The sequence below is a fragment of the Lissotriton vulgaris genome, chromosome 10, assembly GCF_964263255.1.
Source record: "Lissotriton vulgaris chromosome 10, aLisVul1.2, whole genome shotgun sequence".
In the NCBI taxonomy this organism is placed as follows: domain Eukaryota; kingdom Metazoa; phylum Chordata; class Amphibia; order Caudata; family Salamandridae; genus Lissotriton; species Lissotriton vulgaris.
The window spans coordinates 659,352,953-659,373,917 of record NC_141698.1 but is presented as its reverse complement, the minus strand read 5'-3'; the positions used below and the strand labels follow the sequence as shown (position 1 = coordinate 659,373,917).

The 20,965-nt window shown below is 46.3% G+C and overlaps 1 protein-coding gene across 4 annotated transcripts in view; it reads right to left on the bottom strand.

Moving 5' to 3' along the window:
• Positions 1-20,965, bottom strand: part of UBE3C (ubiquitin protein ligase E3C) — a 1,218,167-nt gene that overhangs the window by 643,362 nt on the left and 553,840 nt on the right. The window lies entirely within an intron of this gene.

Here is a 20,965-nt window from a genome sequence, read left to right as displayed (position 1 = left end):
AATATAAAAAGTAATCTTGGATGAAAAGACAAAATTTTATACAAATGAAATTGAACTGGTCTCAAATCCCTCGAAGGAACTTTTCAAAGTATTCCATTCCCTTTCACGTCCAAACACTTCTTCTAACTCTCCACCTAGCCAGGTATTTTGTGATAGTCTGGCTTATTTAAAAAAATTATAATAAAGTTGAGTTAGTTAGTGTATAGGGAATTTGATTCTTTCGGTACTCTACGGAACCCTAGCCAAGACCTATCAATTGTGGGCTCAACCAACTCTGAGGTGTACTATTTCTACCTTTGACCACAGATCAAATAATTACGCATATGGGCCAGGTCAAGTCTGGTGCTCCTTGTGATTCCGGCCCAACTAAACTAGTGCAAAATGTGGCAGATAGTCACGAGCTAGTCCTGACGATTCTGCTGAATGTAATCATTACCACAGGCATCTTTTCATCTGACTGGAAAAAGGTCTCTGTCCTACCACTGCTATAAAAAACCCTCATTAGTTCCTAAAGAGGAAAAACATTTCCATCCAATTGCAGGCCTACATCCAAATTACTTAAAAAACATCTCAACGCTAGCCTATTTGTTTACGCGGAAGAGAATAATCTCCTAGATAATGCACAGTAGAGTTTCAGATCAGCTGAGTCCAAGAAGAGATTAGCGACATCAAAGACAACAGTGAGAGAGCAGCAGTTGGCTTTTGGGTCTCTCTGCTGCTTTTGGCACAGTCAGCCGCACCATACAGTTAGAATGTCTGACTGAATTAAAAACTTCTGGGTGAGCATATGAACCTATTTAATCTTTCTTGACAATAAAGAGAAGGTTGCACTTTGCAAGTTTAACTCTAAACTATACTCTTTGCCCTGCAGGGTTTCTCAGGGGGTCAATGCTTAGCCCCACACTTTTTAACATGTATGCAGTGCCGTAGACTAAGATGATCCACTTTTATGGTTTGGCCACAGTAGCATACGCAGATGATACGCAGATTATGGCATCAGTCCCAAGCAATGTGGAGGAGGTTGAGGACAAACTTAATCAATGCATGACTGCCATTGCTAACTGGATGACTGTCTATTGTCTGAAATTAAATTCAGACAAAACAGAATTTCTTATCTTTGGAAAGAATTTATCCTTCTGGGTCTACCCATAGTGGCCTCGAGGTATTGGCTCTCCCCCGAGCCAGTCTCCAAGGAAAGAAATCTGGGGATAGTTTTTGATGCTGGTCTATCTTTGAAGGAGAAAATTAATCAACGGACATCCTCCTATTTCCTAATGCTCAGGTTGTTGCCATTCATTCCAAAAACCTGCTTTTACTGTCCATATCCTGTATAGGATTGACCATTACAATGCCCTTTATACGGACATTAGACAATTTGCACTTAAAAGTCTTCAGAGTTGGTGTCAAAAGCACTGTTCGTCCTTCACTGACCCCCTGTAAAAAAAAAAAGCGTGGCTTTTAAAGCACTCTGCCTGGCCCACAAAGCCCTACATGGTGCAGGACCTAACTGATTTGCAAGTAAAACCAGGTGGTATTCAATCAAAAAAGTCTGAGATCTGCTGCCCCATTCTCAGTTTCAGTCAACAGGATCAGCAAAACCTCCTGGGGTGGCCGTAGTTTTGCTCAAACCACCTGCCAGCTTTGGAACAAATTGCCATTATATCTTAAAAGTCACAGAAATCGTTTTACTTTTCGTAAACAATTGAAATCTTGGCTATATTAACTTCTTGTGCCTTTAAGTCAGTATGTTTCAGTGTCTGAAATTCTTAGAGCCAAGACACCTGCAGGTATTCACATGCTTTAAAAAATTACATTAATGAATTAATTCATTCAGCTGACAGGAGGGAGTTCGTCAATGGCAATGATCTCGTCAACGGCGGTGCGCTTGTTTATGGCGGTGTCTTACCCAGGGATTGCGTCTTCGTAGACAGTGTTTCGTCCTTCGATCAAGGCTTTGTGGGCCAACGATTCTTTGTCGACGATGAGTGCTTAGTTGCCAGTAAAGGTTCCGCTGATGCGGACGACTATGATAGAGGAATGGTGGCTGATATTTGAGTGTGGTTTGATGACGATGTAGATGTCAATAGTTAAAGATATGTAGTTGACATACCGGCAGTAGAGGTCTTCGTCATCGATGGGGCGGAAGACCCTTTTTTACCATTAGTGAACTCGTCGACGATTTTGAAAATGGTTTTTTGAAGGTAATTTTTAATTGTGTAGGAGGCTTGAATATAGCCTTTGAAGGCTGTTAAGCGTGCGCAGCATGAGAAGACCCTTTTTGTCAATGTTTAATCTCAGAAAGAGAGCCCTGAGAGGGTTTTTAGTGCATTCACTGTGTGGCTCCTGAGAGTAATATGAGGAATCCCTTTGGCTATTCAGGGCTGTTTTAGACGAAGTAGACTGCTTCCTCTCTGTGTCGGAGACAGGTTCAGTTCTAGATTTGAGCTTCTGGAGCCATATAAGTAGTCACACATCACGGTATCTTAGCGTTTTAGTAAAGAAAGTGCAACATACCTTACAGTCTGTAGCCTTATAAGACAGATAAAGGCAGTAAATGCTCTCAATAGGCGAGTCATCTTGATGTGTGCCAGAGTTAGGCCTTACATTTTCTTACATTGTCTTTTTTTGCACAATAACATGACTGCTGTGACCGTTTGCACATATTCGCGTGCATGACAATGTTGGATTAGTTTCTCTGAAACTACTTCTGTTTACACTTCTGGCTTCGCATAACATTATCATGATGCCTCGAGCACCAAGTATAAGGCTTTTATGCACAATGTACAAATGTTGTTCTATCTTCATCCAAGGGGCGACAGGGCTATGTACATATTCATAACATTGCTAATCTATACGTACATTGCGAGGATGTTTTTTATTATAAATAAGCATCTCAGAGGGTTAGCACAGAAGGCACTTCAGCTGACACCGAGGGTCCCTGCATGCTGACACTTCACCACGCAGCGGTATGACATCTCTGTAAAGGGTGTCTAGTTCGTGACCGGGACGGGGTCCTACATTCTCTTCTGCCAGGTAATGGGTTTGGATCACTCCGTGGGGAATTACACACTCTAGACCTACATAGCGTAGGGATTGCATAGAAGGAGTCCTGCCCGAACTGCCAATCTAGGTCTTCGCTGAACCGGAAACAAGCTCACTTTGCCACTGGATTCAAGCTAGCCTGGCTGAGAAGGGTGTTACCCAGAAACCAGTTCCGGATGCTAGTTTCCGGTTCAGGGAAGACCTGGCTTGGCAGTTCGGCCTCGACTGTTCCCATGAGACACAGGGTCAAGACTAATGTGCATATACCTGGGTATGAACTGACGTGGCAAAGTGAGCTAAAGAATGATGATGGATTCAACCCTGTGACTGGGGGTGAGTGTCTGAAAAGTTTCAGCGCTCCGTCCATCATCTCCTTGTGTTTGCTTTGTTCGCCCTAAGTTGGCAGGGTATGTCCAGACGTGGGTCCCTTGGTGTCTTTGCCACTGGATTCAAGCTAGCCTGGCTGATGAAGGGTGTTACCCAGAAACCAGTCCCAGGATGCTTGTATCTGGTTCAGGGAAGACCTGGCTTGGCAGTTTGTGCTGGACTGTTACCATGAGGCACAGGGTCAAGACTGATTTGCATATAGCGGGGTCTGGGGTGGCGTAGTGAACTAAAGAATGATGATGGATTCAACCCAGATCTCTGACTGGGGGTGAGTGTCTGAAAAGTTTCAGCACTCCGTCCATCATATACATGTGTTTGCTTTGCATATGTACACTGTCTTAGCACCATGGTGGTCTACTGATTCTCGGAGCACATGTATTCTATACAAGAAGAACGTTGGGTCAATAAATATATTTAAAATATCGCACTGTGTATTCTCTGTATATTCCTCTGAGAATAAAAGAGCACAAGTGTCTGAGCGGAAAGGTTCTGATCTGTTACTACGATCCCTGTGGGGTCAGGGATGTTATGTTCAGTGGTTACCATTCGCTCCCTGGTTGGGTTAGGGGAGCTTATGGTTGCACTGTGAGCTAGATGGTCTCTAGGCCAACATATTGAACTGGGGGTTCTGAATCAGTCTTGGCACCCACTCAAAGTGTGTTGTCCAACAAACGTGCAAGTCCTATGGATTAGTAGGAACTACATGACAATCTGAAGAGAGCTACTCTTTCATTGAAATTGCACATTCTTTAAACAGAGCCTTTTTTGCCTTGTCTGACATGATTTTGCCAAACGTAGTGGCAGAAATACAGATATAAGGAATGGAGAAATATATCTATATCTAATATTTATATATATATATTCCTGTGGATTGTGTTAACAATAACATTTGGACCCACCTCGACGCGTGAAAGCGACAGAGGTTTGGAGATACACATATCTCCTTTTGGGCAACCGGGATTCCTGTGCCTGCCCCGCTAAGGATTTCGGGGTATGGCGGTCATAGGGGAGACCCGAGGGGGCATTGAACTGTGGTATTGCCTCACCTCTCAGCAAATGCGTGATCGTTGCCTGCCACCACCGGCCACTCCAGCGCTGTCACACACAGCGAGCATCCCTGTTCCCGCGATGCACCACATTGCAGCATTGTGGGCCTTGCAGTCCTACGACACAGGACGGCATGTGAATGGCCAAGTCCACCAGGGGGCGGAGTTAGGCACCTACAACAACATGGAAGCGGGACTATTCACATCTTAGCACTCATGACTGAAGAGGGGCGCTGAAGAAGGCCAACGCCGAAAAGCATCCGCCCGAGACTTTGCCTTATTAAAGTGCTCTTTCTAAATCTCCCCTGGGCCACTACTCTTTTTTGTGGAGGAGGCGAAGTGAAAATATATATATATATATATATATATATATATATATATATATATATATATATATATATATATATATATATATATATATATACTTTCCTAGAAGTTTCCTTAAGAAAATTGTCCTCAAATGGCTGGTGGAGAAGTGTGGCTCACTGGTTAGAGCAGGCAGACCCTGAAACAGAGGTCAGACCCGGGACCAGGGTTAAATTCCCGACGGGGCAGGGTCTTGAGCTCAAATGTCCACGGACTCGATAATTCTCGCTTCGGTGCCTGACCTAATCATGGGTTCACACTCTGCAACTCTGGGCATTAAGCTTGCTTAATCTCCACAACGGCCCCCCCCCGCGGCGGGATGCCTGGCTTTCACCTTGGGGATGACCTGTAGGGGCTATCTCACAGGGAAAAGCCAGGATGGGTTCCCAAGGCAAGCGCCGAGATACCTCCCCAGGTGATCGAGCGCTATATAAGAACATACAAAAAAAAAAAAAAAATCTTCTGTCAGAAGTAAAAGTGCATAAAGCTGAGCAGAGATCAGTGGAGACTCCCTAGCACGACATGCGGTAGAAAATCTGAGGTAATAGAGCTTCTCATATGAGTGTTCTAGAGGGGTATTCATCCTGATTGGCTAACACCTAAATTTGTTTTTTGTTTTTTAAATGACTAGGATAGGTTACTAAACTAAGAGGACTAGGCCTTTTCTAGTCTATTTCTGTCATAATATTGCTTTATTAAGGTACCGGGGAACTCCCATCCCGACGACGGGGAAGGATTCAAGCATGTGAATCTATGAAAGTTCCAATACTGGAGTTAATTATAGGACATACCTCTTGACACAAATGCAAATATTGGCAGATTGCCATATTTCATAGTGTACTATATACACCCACTATTTTAAGTACCACCCACAAATAGCAAACGATTATCCTGAACACTTGTGCAACTTATCGATTTCTGTGGTGTATTGGCTTCACAAGAAATTCAACTACACCCACAAAGTTTTTATTTAAAATCACAGGCTCCTAAATGGCTGACAGGAAGCACGGTGGAACAACTTAAAACACCAAAGGAAATACACTGAAGATGGACCTTGGCGATGGCGGCATCAATATTGTATCACAATAGACTGGTAACACTACATATCTGAGCATTTATTTATTTATTAAGGAGTTTTATATAGCGTTGGCCGGCCCGGGGTATCGGAGCCCTTTACAACAGTTTTAGTGCAATAGTCACACAATAGAGCAGTAGTATACATATTGGTTCAGCAGTCCAAGTGTGCTGTGCAGCATTGAGGTAGTACGTGAGTCCTGAGAGAATCTTGTTGAGTGCATATTGTCTGGGGTTGAACCTCTTTGAGGTAGGAGGGAACAGGTAGGGGTCAAGGAGCAAGGAGGAGGTAGGTCTTAGTGGTACAGCGTCGTGGAGCTACGGCGAGCTGGGATTTGCGTTTCGGTGGCGGCTATCTGTTCGGGAGGAAGCGGTTGAGGAAGAGGTCTTTTAGGTGTTTTTTTAATTTTGTGAAGGACAGGATCGTCCTGATATCTGCTGGGATGGAGTTCCAGATTTTGGGCATGTTTCCAGCTAAGGACCGTGCAGCTTTTTTTGTTTGCGTGTTTTCATAGGGATGAGTAGTTGGGTATTGGAGCTCCTGAGGTTCCTTGTCTGACCGGCCCTCTTGAATTTGCGGCCAGGTATTCAGGTTTTCTTGTGTGCAGGGCTTTGTGCGCGAGGCAGGCAGTTCTGAAGCTGGCACTCAATTAGACTGGGAGCCATTTTAGTTCTCTGAGTGCTGGTGAGATGTGGTCATATTTCCTAACTCCAGTGACTATTCTGGCTGATGCGTTGAGAGTTGTTTTGAGGGGGGCTAGGTGAGATTTTGTTGTACCAGTGAAGGTTGCACACCCATAGTCGAGTTTGGATAGCATCAGTGATTTGGTGGCTTGTTTGAGATCTTTGGTTGGGATGAAGGGTTTTATTTTCTTAAGTAGCTTCAGATTGAGGAAGGCACTCTTTGTAGAGTTCTTGATATGTTTGGCCATGTCAAGTTTTGTGTCTAGGGTGATTCCTAATGATTTTATGGAGTTGGCCAGAGTGAGATTGCCATTGAGAGCATCCATTGCTTTTAGCCATTCTGACATTTGAGGGTTCTCTTCTTTGTTGGAGATGAGAAGGATCTCTGTTTTGTCTTGGTTGAGTTTTAAGACAGCCAGTGTTGCATTTCTTTTAGAGTATAATTTAGTCTGTGAATGTCATCTATGGAAGAGGTTTCTAGATAGATCTGAGTGTCATCTGGATATAGCTGCAAAGGGATGTTGGCATTTTTAAGTATGGTGGTGAGGGGTTCCATGTATATGTTGAACAGTTGTGGTGAGAGCACTGAACCTTGGAGGACGCCCCTGCTTACGTAAGTCGGAAGTAACGTTTTTGATTTCTATCTTTTGTGAGAGGCTGTGCAAGAAGGAGGAGAACCAGTGTAGGACCACCTCATCAGCACCTACCCTTTCTTGTAAAGCTGTGATGAGTAGTTGGTGGTCAACCATGTCAAAAGCTGCCGATAGGTCCAGGAGAAGGAGGAGGTAACATTGGTCGGATATCGTCTATGATGTTAAGGATCGCGGTCTCGGTGCTATAGCCTTTACTGAAACCCGATTGGTGGGGATCAAGAAGGTTGATGCTGTCCATGTGCTGAGGCAGTTGTAGGAGGACGCATTTTTTGAGGATTTTGGATAGGAGGGGGAGACTGGAGACAGGTCTGAAGTTATTCAGGTCCTTGGAGTCGAGGCATGTTTTTTTTTTTTTTTTGCAGTGGCGTGACTTGGCCAACTTTGAGGCATTCAGGTATGACGCCGGTTCTCAGGGAGCTGTTTATGACCTTGCTCCAGAACAGAGCTATGGAGAGTTCTGTTTTTTGGTCAATTGGGTGGGTATAAGATCAAGGACGTGAGAAGCGGGTTTGGAGGTGGAGATCAGTTTGAGGATCTCGGCTTCCGGGATGGGGTTGAAGGATTTCCATGTTTTCGTGGGGTGCTTGCGAGTGTTATCTTCTGTCACTGGGGGCAAGCTTTTGCAGGCATGGTTGACGTTGACGTCGAGGGAGAGCTCAATCTTGGTGATTTTGCCTTTGAAGAAGTTGGTGAAGTTTTCGCACAGGTCCTTGGAGGCCGGCATTGTGGTTTCAGGGGGCTTGGAGGTTTGTTGCCTGATGATTTTGAACAGTTCTTTGGGCCTGCTTTTTGCATTGTCCAGGGCGGTGCAGAAGAAAGTGGATTATTCTCTGCTAATGTGTTTTTTGTATTTCTTTCAGGCTACTTTGAGTTGTTCGCGTAGGCTTGTGGAGGGGTTGCTCCTCCATAGTCTTTCTGTAGCTCTTAGTTGTCTCCTTTCGTTGTTAATGTCCGTGTTGAATCAGGATCTGGATGGGATTTACCTGTGTTTTTTTTACTTTCATGGGGGCTACTTGGTCTAGAATGAATGTCATGGTTGTGTTGTAGTGGAAGGTGAGTTCTGTCATGGATAGATCATCTGTGGAGGCAGTGAGGAGTGTGTTAACACTTTCCTCTAGTATCATGTTGATCTGGGTAAGGTTTCTCGTCCATTTGGGGGCGGGGGTCTTGGGTGGGGGGTTGGAGTGTGATCGGATGAGTGAGGTGGAATAGGATTAAATGGTGGTCGGACCAATCCACGGGCAGGGTGTGGTCTATTGTGACTGTGTCGCGTTTGGCGATAATGGCATCTAGGATTGCTCCTTTGTTGTGAGTTTCCTCCGAGCAGTGTTGGGTAAGGTTGTCGCTGTGTAGCAGCTCATTCAGGTTCTGAATAGCGGGTTGTTTTCTTCATTCCAGGGAAGGTTGAGGTCGCCCAGAATTACAGCATCTGAGTGTGAACAGGAGATCCACCAAGAAGATAAAAATGGTCTAACTAAAGAGTACTGTGGGTGCAGCTACTGATCCCAGGAGGAAGTGAGAGGGTTGCAAATCCTTTGGAAAATTAAGAGGGCTAGATGTGACCAAGAGTTCACAAGAGGCCTTTAGGCCAAGGGCACACTGAAACCATACTTGATTTGGTGTGAAGGTGGGACAAGGTTTGATAAGGGAAGAAAAATCATTTGGATGGGGGAAGGTCCTCTCTAAATAGGTACCTAGCACTGCTCAAAGGAATGAAAGCATCTGTGATTGGGTGATAGACCACTTCCCTTCATATAAAGGAAGGCTGAGATGGAACAGAAGCTGTGTGGCCAGTTATGGTTGCAAAAGTGCCAGTCCAGGCTGTAAAAAGAAGATTCAGAGATGTGAATAAGAGCACATCCTCTTGAGATTATACTTCACATACTTTACAACGGACGTTCATCTAGTATACAAGTTGAAAAAAGTGGGAGAGTTGTACATACCCTGCATTTAAATTTTTCATCCACCAAGGCCCTGCTTATGGTTTAACACAGAGGTGGAGGATCCAAAGCATTGGTATAGAAATAGTGGAGCACAAGAAATTTAGATTGTGCAATTCTATACCCCGTCCTGCCTCCCTGCTAACAAAATGTTTTCCCTTCTTGCAACGCACATTTATTTTGTTATTGTCGATGTGGTACAAGTAGAGATTAACAGAGTGAGAACAAGCTAAGCACATACACAACATATCTTTTATCGAAAGATGGTCTACTGTGCCTTCCTGTGCAGTAAGTGTGAGTAAGCAACTTTTTACAGTTCATCATGCTAGATCTGGTGTTTCCAATTACAGATCCACTTGTCTTCAAAGAGAGTACTTTGAATAGAAATTCTGCATTGAGTTACATATTATATTTTTTTAACATCCTCTTTAGGGGACAAGATCTAAAATAACTATCAAGCCACATGACCCACTTACAGATGCTACATGCAATACTCAGGTGTGTGGAATTTCTATAGCCCGACGCCCAGGACATATTGTTTGAGGCCAAGGACAACAAGTTTTCATGTTTATTCTGTCACTGGGACAAGTAAGCCCAACTCCTGCAGCACAAACCCTATGACTGCCAAATTACAGTACCACAATATAGATCAGAGATGGGCATTGTCTGGAGGTAAGGTAATACTTGTGTCCATGTGTTAATGCAGTACAAGCTTGTGTTAATGGTTCATTAAAAGAAAGCCTTTATTATTCGTGTGAGCGCTCTAAGGCTATGCTGTAAGTTCAGACCGCAGTACTGACAGTGGTTCCAGTCTAAAAATGTGTACACACATTTGCAAAGTTTAACAAAATGAGGCTACGAATAATGCTTCCAGGATGCTCTGTGATTAGATGCAAATATATGCAAAAGCTTGAAAGCAAGATCGATGATTTTTTGCTTTCAAAATAAAATGTTTATTAAAAAAATGCACCTAGAAACTAAACGTTTTGCTGAACTACTGTGAAATTTTAGGCACCATTTCTTTGAAGCATCATTTAGTAAAATAAGTTGATGCATGTTAGTATTTCCCAAAACATATTTACAATGGAAAATCATTTAAGAAAATGTGTTGATGCATGCTAGTACTTCCCAAAAATATTTATAATGAGAAATCAGTGTAACCAACAAAAGTATAGGAAACATGGCAATAAACAAGCATTCTCAAGGGGGGGTGGTATGCACACCATTGCTTTACAATTTACTTCCATGTTTCAATGATCATCACAAGATTGCGTGCGCCCTGGACATGTGCCTCGCCCTGGTACACTCGTAATTAAACTAGTAGAGAGGCGCGTGACGTACGTTCCGCATCCAGTCGCACTGCATAATTGGATAAATAATCCTCTTTATAGGTCCACGTAACATTTTCTTCGCTAGAAACCCTTTTACTTCACGTTGTTTTCCAAAATCTTTATACTTTTTCTTATTGATCCACAAATACGGTGTCTTGCATTTCAAATACTTCCCATTTTCGAGATGTGCCCATCCAAGCCTCTTCAAGAACACGATCAAAACGCAAGATTTGTTTAAGGCAGCATTTCTTTATTAGAACCCAATGCATTTCGGGCTTACGTAAGCCCTTCGTCAGGGGTAACTGCAAGTTAACAATTTAGAAAAACAAACAGTTACTAAAATTATCTTTTTTATGTGAGATTTAAAAATTCATCATGTTTCCATTGTTGTATATATATTTAACATACTGTGGGTCAAAAACTTTCAGCCCTTCGTTTGAAACTTCAAAACAAATCAACAACGAAATAGCTTCATCCCCTTAGTGACAAACCCTTTGCCTTACATCCCTAAACTGTGCTTAAAAAATGTGCCATCACACATATGTCCCCCACTCTCCCCGTTTTTAAGCCTCAATCACTTCTAATCCATTGTACAAACCATATTCACCCCACTCACCCATCCACATAACTTGAACCTCTCTCCCTTTCACTCTCTCATATTTCCCTTTTGTGTCCACGTAATCAGCCATACTCACCCTAATCAATCATTCATGATTGATTAGGGTTGTAAGGCAAAGGGTTTGTCACTAAGGGGATGAAGCTATTTCGTTGTTGATTTGTTTTGAAGTTTCACACGAAGTTTCACACAGTATGTTAAATATAAATACAACAATGGAAACATGATGAATTTTTAAATCTCACATAAAAAGATAATTTTAGTAACAGTGTGTTTTTCTAAATTGTTAACTTGCAGTTACCCCTGACGAAGGGCTTACATAAGCCCGACATGCATTGGGTTCTAATAAAGAAATGCTGCCTTGAACAGATCTTGCGTTTTGATCGTGTTCTTGAAGAGGTCTGGATGGGCACATCTCGAAAATGGGAAGTATTTGAATTGCAAGATACCGTATTTGTGGCTCAATAAGAAAAAGTATAAAGATTTTGGAAAACAATGTGAAGTAAAATGGTTTCTAGCGAAGAAAATGTTATGTGGACCTATAAAGAGGATTATATATCCTTTTATGCAGTGCGACTGGATGCGGAACGTACGTCACGCTCCCCTCTACTTGTTTAATTACGAGTGTGCCAGGGCGAGGCGCATGTCCAGGGTGCACGCAATCTTGTGATGATCATTTAAACATGGAAGTAAATTGTAAAGCAATGGTGTGCATACCACCCCCCCTTGAGATTGTCTTATAAATAATTGCCCCAATGTTGGTTTTGCACCCGATGAACAGAACAATTTGGTGAAGAAACTTTCTCTAAAAACCCACATGTACGATGATGCAGCATATTCCTAAGAACAATGGTTAAATATCTTGAAGGCGGTTACGGTTTAGTAGTGAACACACAAATTGTTTATTCTTGTGAAATATTGGGTATTGTTGTAACAGTGAAGCATATGATAAATTGGGGTTATTTTCAGTTGTTTAATCAATACTTTAGGACTGCTATTTTGGTGTAGAGACTAAGTGGGTTATGGGAGTTGTAGTATATGAAGTGGAGGTTGGTTTGGAGAGTGGTTTGTGTTACGTGTTTAATTACTTTGCGCGTAGATGGGTGGAGTTTTGGTTCCAGCACGGGGCTTATATAGATGGTTTCACGTGGAGGAGGTAACACTTTAATGAAGGCGGATGTCGAGTGACGAGAGAGATGCGGTTTTGGCAGGTATGTGTTTATGGTGGCTGTGGCGGATGGTGAATGTTACGTGAGCATGAATATCGAGGATGTTAGTGTGGAGGCAGGGAGAAATAAGTATGTGTGAATGAGGGAGAGGTTTGTGCAGTGGGAGGTTGAGTGATGAGTGTGGCTGAGAATGATTGATTAGGGTGAGTATGGCTGATGACATGGACACAAAAGGGAAATATGAGAGTGAAAGGGAGAGAGGTTCAAGATATGTGGATGGGTGAGTGAGTGGGGTAAATATGGGTTGTACAATGGATTAGAGGTGATTGAGGCTTAAAAGCGGGTAGAGTGGGGGACATATGTGTGATGGCACATTTTTTAAGCACAGTTTAGGGATGTAAGGCAAATGGTTTGTCACTAAGGGGATGAAGCTATTTCGTTGTTGATTTGTTTTGAAGTTTCACACGAAGGGCTGAAAGTTTTTGACATACAGTATGTTAAACATATATACAACAATGAAAACACGATGGAGTAGTTTCTGTCCTGTAACTCCAGTTCTGTAGTAGGGGTATCTCTGTTATAGTCATAATCTAGTGAATAGTCCCACCCAGTGCGTGGACCCCGGAGCAATCAAAAATAATCTCTTATGGTGTCGAAAAATGCAGAAATGCACAGACACTTAAGAGAGAATTTAAAGACAGATAATGCAGCCTATATCCACAGGCTACACTGTCCAGTACTTCAACTAGAAATTCCACCAAAAATCCACAAACAGCAAAGCCTGTCCAGATTTCCCTTGCTTTAACAGCAAAACCCCTCTGGAATGATAGAGAGGAAGACATGGACAGACAAGACCGATAGGCTGCCATTATGTGGCTCAAACAGTATACTGTGCCTTAAAGAGAACCTTCCAGAACTTCACAGTATCCCAGAATGCACTGCAGGTCCCTTTTACTTTCAGTTCTTTTTGAAGGCGTAATACGCCAGACCTGAAACATTCCTTACATGAATATCTCTCTCCACCGGGGAGAAGGGCGGGCGCTTATGACTATAACAGAGATACCAATACTACAGAACTGGAGTTACAAGACAGAAACTACTCCTTCTGTAGTAGGGGATCTCTGTGTATAGGCATAATCTAGTGAATAGAATGGCAAGCCCATCCCCACACCAAAGCGGCGGTGGAGAAAAAGAGAAATAACACCACTATTGTGCGAACAGATTTCGCAGCAAAGCCTGCCCAACCTGAGCGTCTGCCCTGGCATCAGTGTCCAGGCAGTGATGCTTAGCAAAGGTATGGACCGACTTCCAAGTGGCCGCCTTGCAGATCTCTGCAATTGGAACATCACGGAACAAAGCAGTCGTGGCAGCTTTGCCCCTGGTGGAATGAGCCTTAGGTTTACCCCCTAAGGTCTTACCAGCTTTTTGGTAACACAATTGCATACAGGACACAATCCACCTAGATATGGACTGTTTAGAGGTAGCATGACCCGTCCTGACTGATCCATAATTGATGAACAATTGGTCTGACCTACGAATATCCTTGGTTTTATCCAGATAAAATTTCAACACCCTCCTGACATCCAGAGAATGCAGGGACCTTTCCGCTGGAGAGGAAGGATTCTGAAAAAACGTAGGTAAAGTTATTGTCTGGTTAACATGAAAGTCAGATATAACTTTAGGAAGAAATTTAGGGTGAGTACGCATAACAACCTTAGCAGCATGAAATACAGTATAAGGTTCTTGGCAAGACAACGCCTGAATTTCACTCACCCCGCGGGCCGATGTAATGGCCAGGAGGAACGTGGCCTTCCAGGACAGGTGCTGCAACATAGCCTTATGAATAGGTTCAAAAGGCTCCTTCATCAATCTGGACAGCACCACATTCAAATACCATGAAGGCGAAGGAAGCCGGACAGGAGGGAACACTTTCTTCAAGCCTTCCAAAAAATATTTGATCACAGGGATCTGAAAGAAGGAAGTCTGTGAAGGGCATTTCCTGTAGGCAGTCAATGCAGCCAGATGAACCTTAATGGAATGGACATTAAGGCCAGACTGCGCCAGATGTAGAAGATATGGAAGGATGACATCTTCCTTACATGTCGTCGGGTCATAGTTCTTGGACTTGCACAGATGCAAAACCTCTTCCACTTCCTATGCCGACGACACCCAGTTGGTATTTCCGTACTCAGAGGTGTCGCAGGAGTCCTTCTCGAACTTCAAAGGCTGTCTCCAAGATATAGCCTATTGGATGAACACGAACAAATTAAAATTAAATGCCAATAAGACCGAAGCAATCTTTGGCAGAGGCCCTACCCCCGCCTCAGAACTTTGGTGGCCTACGGAGATGGGCCTAGCCCCCTCACCCAGCCGCACGGCAAAAAATCTTGGAGTGAGGTGGAACGATAGCATGTCCTTCACCTCGCACATCCAACAAGTCGCCGGCTGCTGCTTGAGCAAACTGAGAAATCTCCGTAAGATCCTGAGAATCCTCCCGGAGAGCTGCCGGAAAACGGTAATCCATGCCACTGTTACATCAAGGCAGGATTACGCCAATGGACTCTACCTAGGCCTACCAAAATACCCGACGCAAAAACTTCAGGTAGTTCAAAATGCGGCTGCGAGACTGTTGCTGCGAATCCCTCTCAAGCAGTCAGTCTCTTCGCATCTACGATCATTGCATTGGCTTCGAGTTGCCAGCAGAATAAAATTTAAAGCACTTACGCTGGCTTTCAGATCTCTGCATGGCTCCTGCCCAGAGTACTTGAAAAACCGGCTCCCGAGATACTCCCAAACCCGCGCACTGCGGTCCAATTGCCGCGTTCAACTGGCCGTCCCTCGTACGAAAAAGGCTCGACTAGGCGGTCGAACTTTTTCGGCAAATGTTACCTCTCTATGGAACACTTTACCACAAGAAATCCAGCAGGCCCCTTCTGAACCTTGCTTTAAGAAGCTGCTGAAAACGTGGCTCTTCACCCAACCTCGCTAGCTCTCTTACTTCTCGCCTCCAGGTCAATTGTGTTCTCCTAGCGCCGGGACACCTCCTAGCGAGGTAGCTGTTCGCGCTTTATAAAATGCAGTAAAAAAAAAAAAAAAAGCATAAGAAGTCCTAGTGGAAGGTTGCTTAGCCTCCTTCAGTATGTCCATGCAATCTTCTGGTAGATTCAGATGGCCATATTGCACTATCTCAGGAGCCATGCCGCCAAACTCAAAGACGAGAGGTTGAGGTGCAACATCTGCCCCCGAACTTCGTGAGAAGGTCCGGCATGCACGGCAACCATATGAGAGGAAGGAGAGACCGGTGAAGCAGGTCCGTGAACCACCACTGTCTGGGCCATTCCGGGGCAATCAGGATCATCCGCGCCCTGGATTGGGAAAGTTTGATGAGCACCGCCGTAATCGGGGGAATGGGTGGAAAAGCGTACAGAAAGCTGTTCGACCAGTTGATCCATAACGCATTCCCCAGCGTCCCCGGCTGGTAGTACCTGGAGGCGAAGTCTCGGCATTTGCTGTTTTCGGCGGTGGCGAACAGATCTACGTCTGGAGTTCCCCACCTTGCGAAGACTTCTCCTAGTACTTCGTCGTTTATGACCCATTCGTGGTTTTCCTGAATCAGTCTGCTCAGTGCGTCTGCCTGAACATTCTGCACACCTGGTAGATGGGTGGCCGTTATCGTCAGTCCTCTGGCCAGAAGCCAGTGCCTGATCGCCTGCGCCTCCTGCGACAGAGTGCGTAATCTCGACCCCCTCTGCTTGTTGAGGTAATACATTGTGGTCGTATTGTCCGTCTGCACTAGCAAAGAGTTGGTCCGGAAGGACGGATGAAAGGCCTTCAGTACCAAGTGAACAGCTCTGAGTTCCAGGAAATTGATGTGGTACGTGGACTCAGTCTGGGACCACGTCCCTTGAATCTGTAAGACTCCGGAGTGCGCCCCCCAGCCGTGGAGAGACGCATTTGTCACGATAGTCTGCGTGGGAATGTCCTTGTGGAAGGGAACCCCTCTCAGGAGATTCTCCGCCGAACACCACCACTTCAGAGACTGAAGAGCATGCAGAGACAGTCGTATCCTGTCGTCCCAAGATCCTTTCCTCTGAACCCACTGATCCTCCAAGCACTCCTGCAATGGTCTCATGTGCAGCCGTGCCTGTGGCGTGAGGAAGATACAAGAGGCTATCGATCCCAGTAGAGAAGACACCATCCTCACTGTTGTAGATGGAGTGGTCATAAGAGCCTGAGCCTTCCGAAGGAGTGATAATCGTCGCTCCTCCGAAGGAGACACGCTTGCTGACAGCGTATTGATGGAGGTTCCCAAGTACTGGATGCATTGGACCGGCGTCGGGACAGACTTGGACATGTTGATGTGCAACCCCAGCTTGTTCAAGAGAACGCACATCTTCTGGAAGTGTGCTTGAGCTTCCGAGTAGGAGGAAGCCTTGATCAACCAATCGTCCAGGTACAGGTAGACAAACACCTTGTTCTTCCTTAGGTGTGCAGCTACCACTGCCATGCACTTCGAGAATGTCCTGGGCACAGACTTCAGTCCGAATGGCAGTACTGTGTACTGATAATGAGTGGCGCCGACTTGGAATCGCAGGAACTTCCTGTGTTTGTGTGCAATGGGCACATGGAAGTATGCATCCTGTAGGTCTATGGCACACAGCCAGTCTCCCCATTGCAGCTGAGGATAAATCTGATGCAACGACAGCATGCGAAACTTCTCTCTGCGAATCCACTTGTTTGCCTGTCGCAAATCCAGATTGGCCTGAACTCGTTCTTGTTCTTTTTGCGAACCAGGAAGAACCGGGAGTACAGACCTCTTCCTCTTTGAGACAGAGGTACGTCTTCTATCGCCCTTTTCCTTAACAGGATATCGGACTCCGCCTGGAGCTCGCACAGCTGAAACTGCGAGCTGACCGTAGAAATTGATGGAGGCAGGCTGGTGAACCGAAGAATTTATCCATTGCAAACAATATTCAGCACCCACTTGTCCTGAGTAATTTTTCTCCACTCTGCCAGAAAAAATTTGAACGCTTCCCCCCACCGGAGCGGGTAACGGATGTAGGGGAAGTAACAGCTCAGGGTCGAGACCCGGCCGCGCCCTTGTGCGCTGTAGAGGACTGCTGACCACCTCTACCCTTCTGGAAGAGCCTCCGGAACTGCTGCTGTTGTTGCTGCTGCTGTCCCGAAGCCTGTCCTCGCCCTCCTCCCTGCGCCCCAAACCGTCTCTGGAACGGGCGGTAGGCTTTCTTTTCTTTGGGCTTCTCCAAGCCCACAGCCGTCAGAGTCTCGGCCTCCGCCTTCATGCGGGCCATCTCATCATCTGCATGTTTCCCGAACAGGGTCTCCCCGAGAAGGGCAGATTAGCCACTCGCTGCTGGGCCTCCGGCTTGAGCAATGTGAGCCTGAGCCAGGCATGGCGTCGCTGGTTGATCCCATGACAGTACCAATGGGCCGCCAAAAGAGAACCATCAGCGGCCCCGCTGATGACCTGGATTGAGACAAGCATCCCTTCCTTCTGGATCTCCAGGAAGTCCTCCCTCCTATCTCGTGGCAGTAGTTCCGCGAACTGCTGGAGGGATTCACACAGGGCACGATCATAACGCCCTAGCAGAGCCACATCGCTAGCGGCCTTCATGGACGTAGAGGCCGTCCCACAGGCCTTCCTGCCATTCGAGTCGATCCATCGGCTCTCCTTATCCGGAGGCACCGTAGAAGAAGGAGAGATAGAGTGCTGTTTTCTGGCCGCCGTCATTATAACGGAGTCCGGAACAGGGTCAATCCTCAGAAAAGCCGGGTTGGAATCCAGAGCCCTGTACTTCTTAAGAAGACGGGACGGAGCGGCTCTCGTCGTTGCAGGCGTAAGGAACAGTTCCTCCGCTGGCTCTACCAAGCCTGGCACGAGCGGTAGTAGAGGGTGAGACAAATGCTTCTTGTGAAATGTCTCAAAGATCACGGACGTGGTAGGTGTCGGAGGCGTCACCGTGATTCCCAATTTCGCCGCACCCCTCAGCGAACATCCTGGAACGTGCTGATGTCATCCACGGGAGACACACTCGTCCCCGGGGAGTCTGACAAGGTCGGGGAGTAGGACCTGGTTCTGGAAGAGTCTGTGCGGGACCGTGATCCGCGCCTCCTATGGCGCAGTCTCGACCTCGTAGAGGATCTGTGACGACTGCGCGACCTCCCTCTCCGTCCGGAGCGGGAGCGCGACTTCCTTGGCTTCGGTCGCCCTGCCGGTTCCACCGGGGCGGGAGACTTTGGCTTGGATGGGGCCCTCGGCCGAGGTGTCCCCTTCGGAGGAGTTGGATACCTAGGCAGGGACATCGGCCTCGGAGGAACCAGGGGAGGCTTGTCCACCGGCAGCTGAGGTTGAGGCTGCGGCTGAGGCTGAGGTGGAAGAGGAGGCGGGGTAGGGTCCCGCGGAGGAAGACCTCTCGGTAAAGGAGGAGGAGGAGGAGGAGGCGTTACTGTCACCGGCTTCGGAGGGGTATACACAACGGAGTACACCGAGCCCGGTGACCCGCCCTCCTTATCAGGTTGGAATGTGGGAGAGTCTCTCCTAGGCACTTGACGCCTGCCAGACTGCCTCCTGGCGCCTAAACTCCTTCTGCACCGTTACTGCGTCAAAGAACGGCGACCCGACGGCGAGCGTCGGCCCCTCGACGTCGAGCTGCGCTTCCTCGACGGCGAACGCCTGTCCCTCGACGGCGAGCGCTTCCGGCTCGACGGCGGCCTCCATCGCCTCGACGTTGATCTCCATCGCCTCGACGTTGATCTCCATCGCCTCGATGTCGATCTCCGTCGCCTCGACGGCCTCCTGTGCCTCAACGGCGATCTCTTGTGCCTCGACGGCGATCTCTTGTGCCTCGACGGTGATCTCTTGTGCCTCGACGGCGAGGATCCCCTCGACGACGACCTTCTCCTCTTCGCCGACGGCGAACGACGGTATCGCCTCGACGGCGAGCGCCAACGCCGGGCTACCTCTCGACGTCGAGTACTCGGCGACGAGGACGACGACGAAATAGTCACCGGTGATCTCGACGGCGGTCTGTTCAGATCTCTCGACGTCGAACGTCGACGCCGCTTCGACCCAGAGCCCTGGGGAGACGGGGAACAGACTGTAGTCATCCCTCTCGACGCCGTCGTTGGTGCAATCGACGGAGAATGGGGACGCTTGCTGGACTTCCTGCCACTAGGGAGCCCCCCAGAGGCCTCAGCACTGGCAGATGGAGCCTGCCCAGACCCACCTCGTGCTTGCAGTCTTCTCTCCTCCATGCCTTGGAGCCTGATCTTCATTCTGTCTCTCAGGGTCCTGGTGGTAAATCCCTGGCAAATCTCACACTCCTCTGGGGTATGAGAGGAGGGAAGGCAGAGGATACACACTTCGTGTGGTTCAGTCTTGGCCTTCTTCCTGGAACACTCCGGGCATTTGTCAAATAATGAAGGCATATTTGACAAAAAGACTGCCCCAAAAGCACACCAAAGAAGAAAACAACCAAAGTACTTCGAAAGAAGCACCAAAAAACACTTGAAAAAGTGAGAAAATAACAAAACAAATCCCAAAAGGGAGAGCTCAATGCTCCAGGGTCCTGCTAGCAGGAGCCGGAAAAAAGAACAGAAAGTAAAAGGGACCTGCAGTGCATTCTGGGATACTATGAAGTTCTGGATGGTTCTCTTTAAGGCACAGTATCATGTTTGAGCCACATAATGGCAGCCTATGGGGCTTGTCTGTCCATGTCTTCCTCTCTATCATTCCAGAGGGGTTTTGCTGTTAAAGCAAGGGAAATCTGGACAGGCTTTGCTGTTTGTGGATTTTTGGTGGAATTTCTAGTTGAAGTACTGGACAGTGTAGCCTGTGGATATAGGCTGCATTATCTGTCTTTAAATTCTCTGTCTGTGCAGTTCTGCATTTTTCGACACCTTAAGAGATTATTTTTGATTGCTCCGGGGTCCACGCACATGGGCGGGACTATTCACTAGATTATGACTATACACAGAGATCCCCTACTACAGAATTTTTAAATCTCACATAAAAAGATAATTTTAGTAACGGTGTGTTTTTCTAAATGGTTAACTTGCAGTTACCCCTGACGAAGGGCCTACATAAGCCCGAAATGCATTGGGTTCTAATAAAGAAATGCTGCCTTGAACAAATCTTGCGTTTTGATCGTGTTCTTGAAGAGGTCTGGATAGGCATGGGAAGTATTTGCAAATGCAAGACCCCGTATTTGTGGATCAATAAGAAAAAGTATAAAGATTTTGGAAAACAACGTGAAGTAAAATGGTTTCTAGCGGAAATGTTATGTGGACCTATAAATAGGATTATATATCCTTTTATGCAGTGCGACTGGATGCGGAACGTACGTCGCGCTCCCCTCTACTAGCTTAATAAACAAGCATTTGCAAAGCCAACATGTCGGACGTTGATGGTAATCCTTTTAGTTTTGTGAATGTGTGCCTTGTTTTGATATGGTTTTTGTACAACTTTATTGCTGTGGGAGCAGCGGGCCATCATCATTATAATAAACATTGACAAAAGCAAAAATATTTTTGGTCTCATAAACCACACATTGCGACAGTATTTCCTAACACGGAGTGAAACTACCTTCTGTGCCAATATGCCCCTTGTGAAACAGCAGAATGCGGGAGCGGGAGAG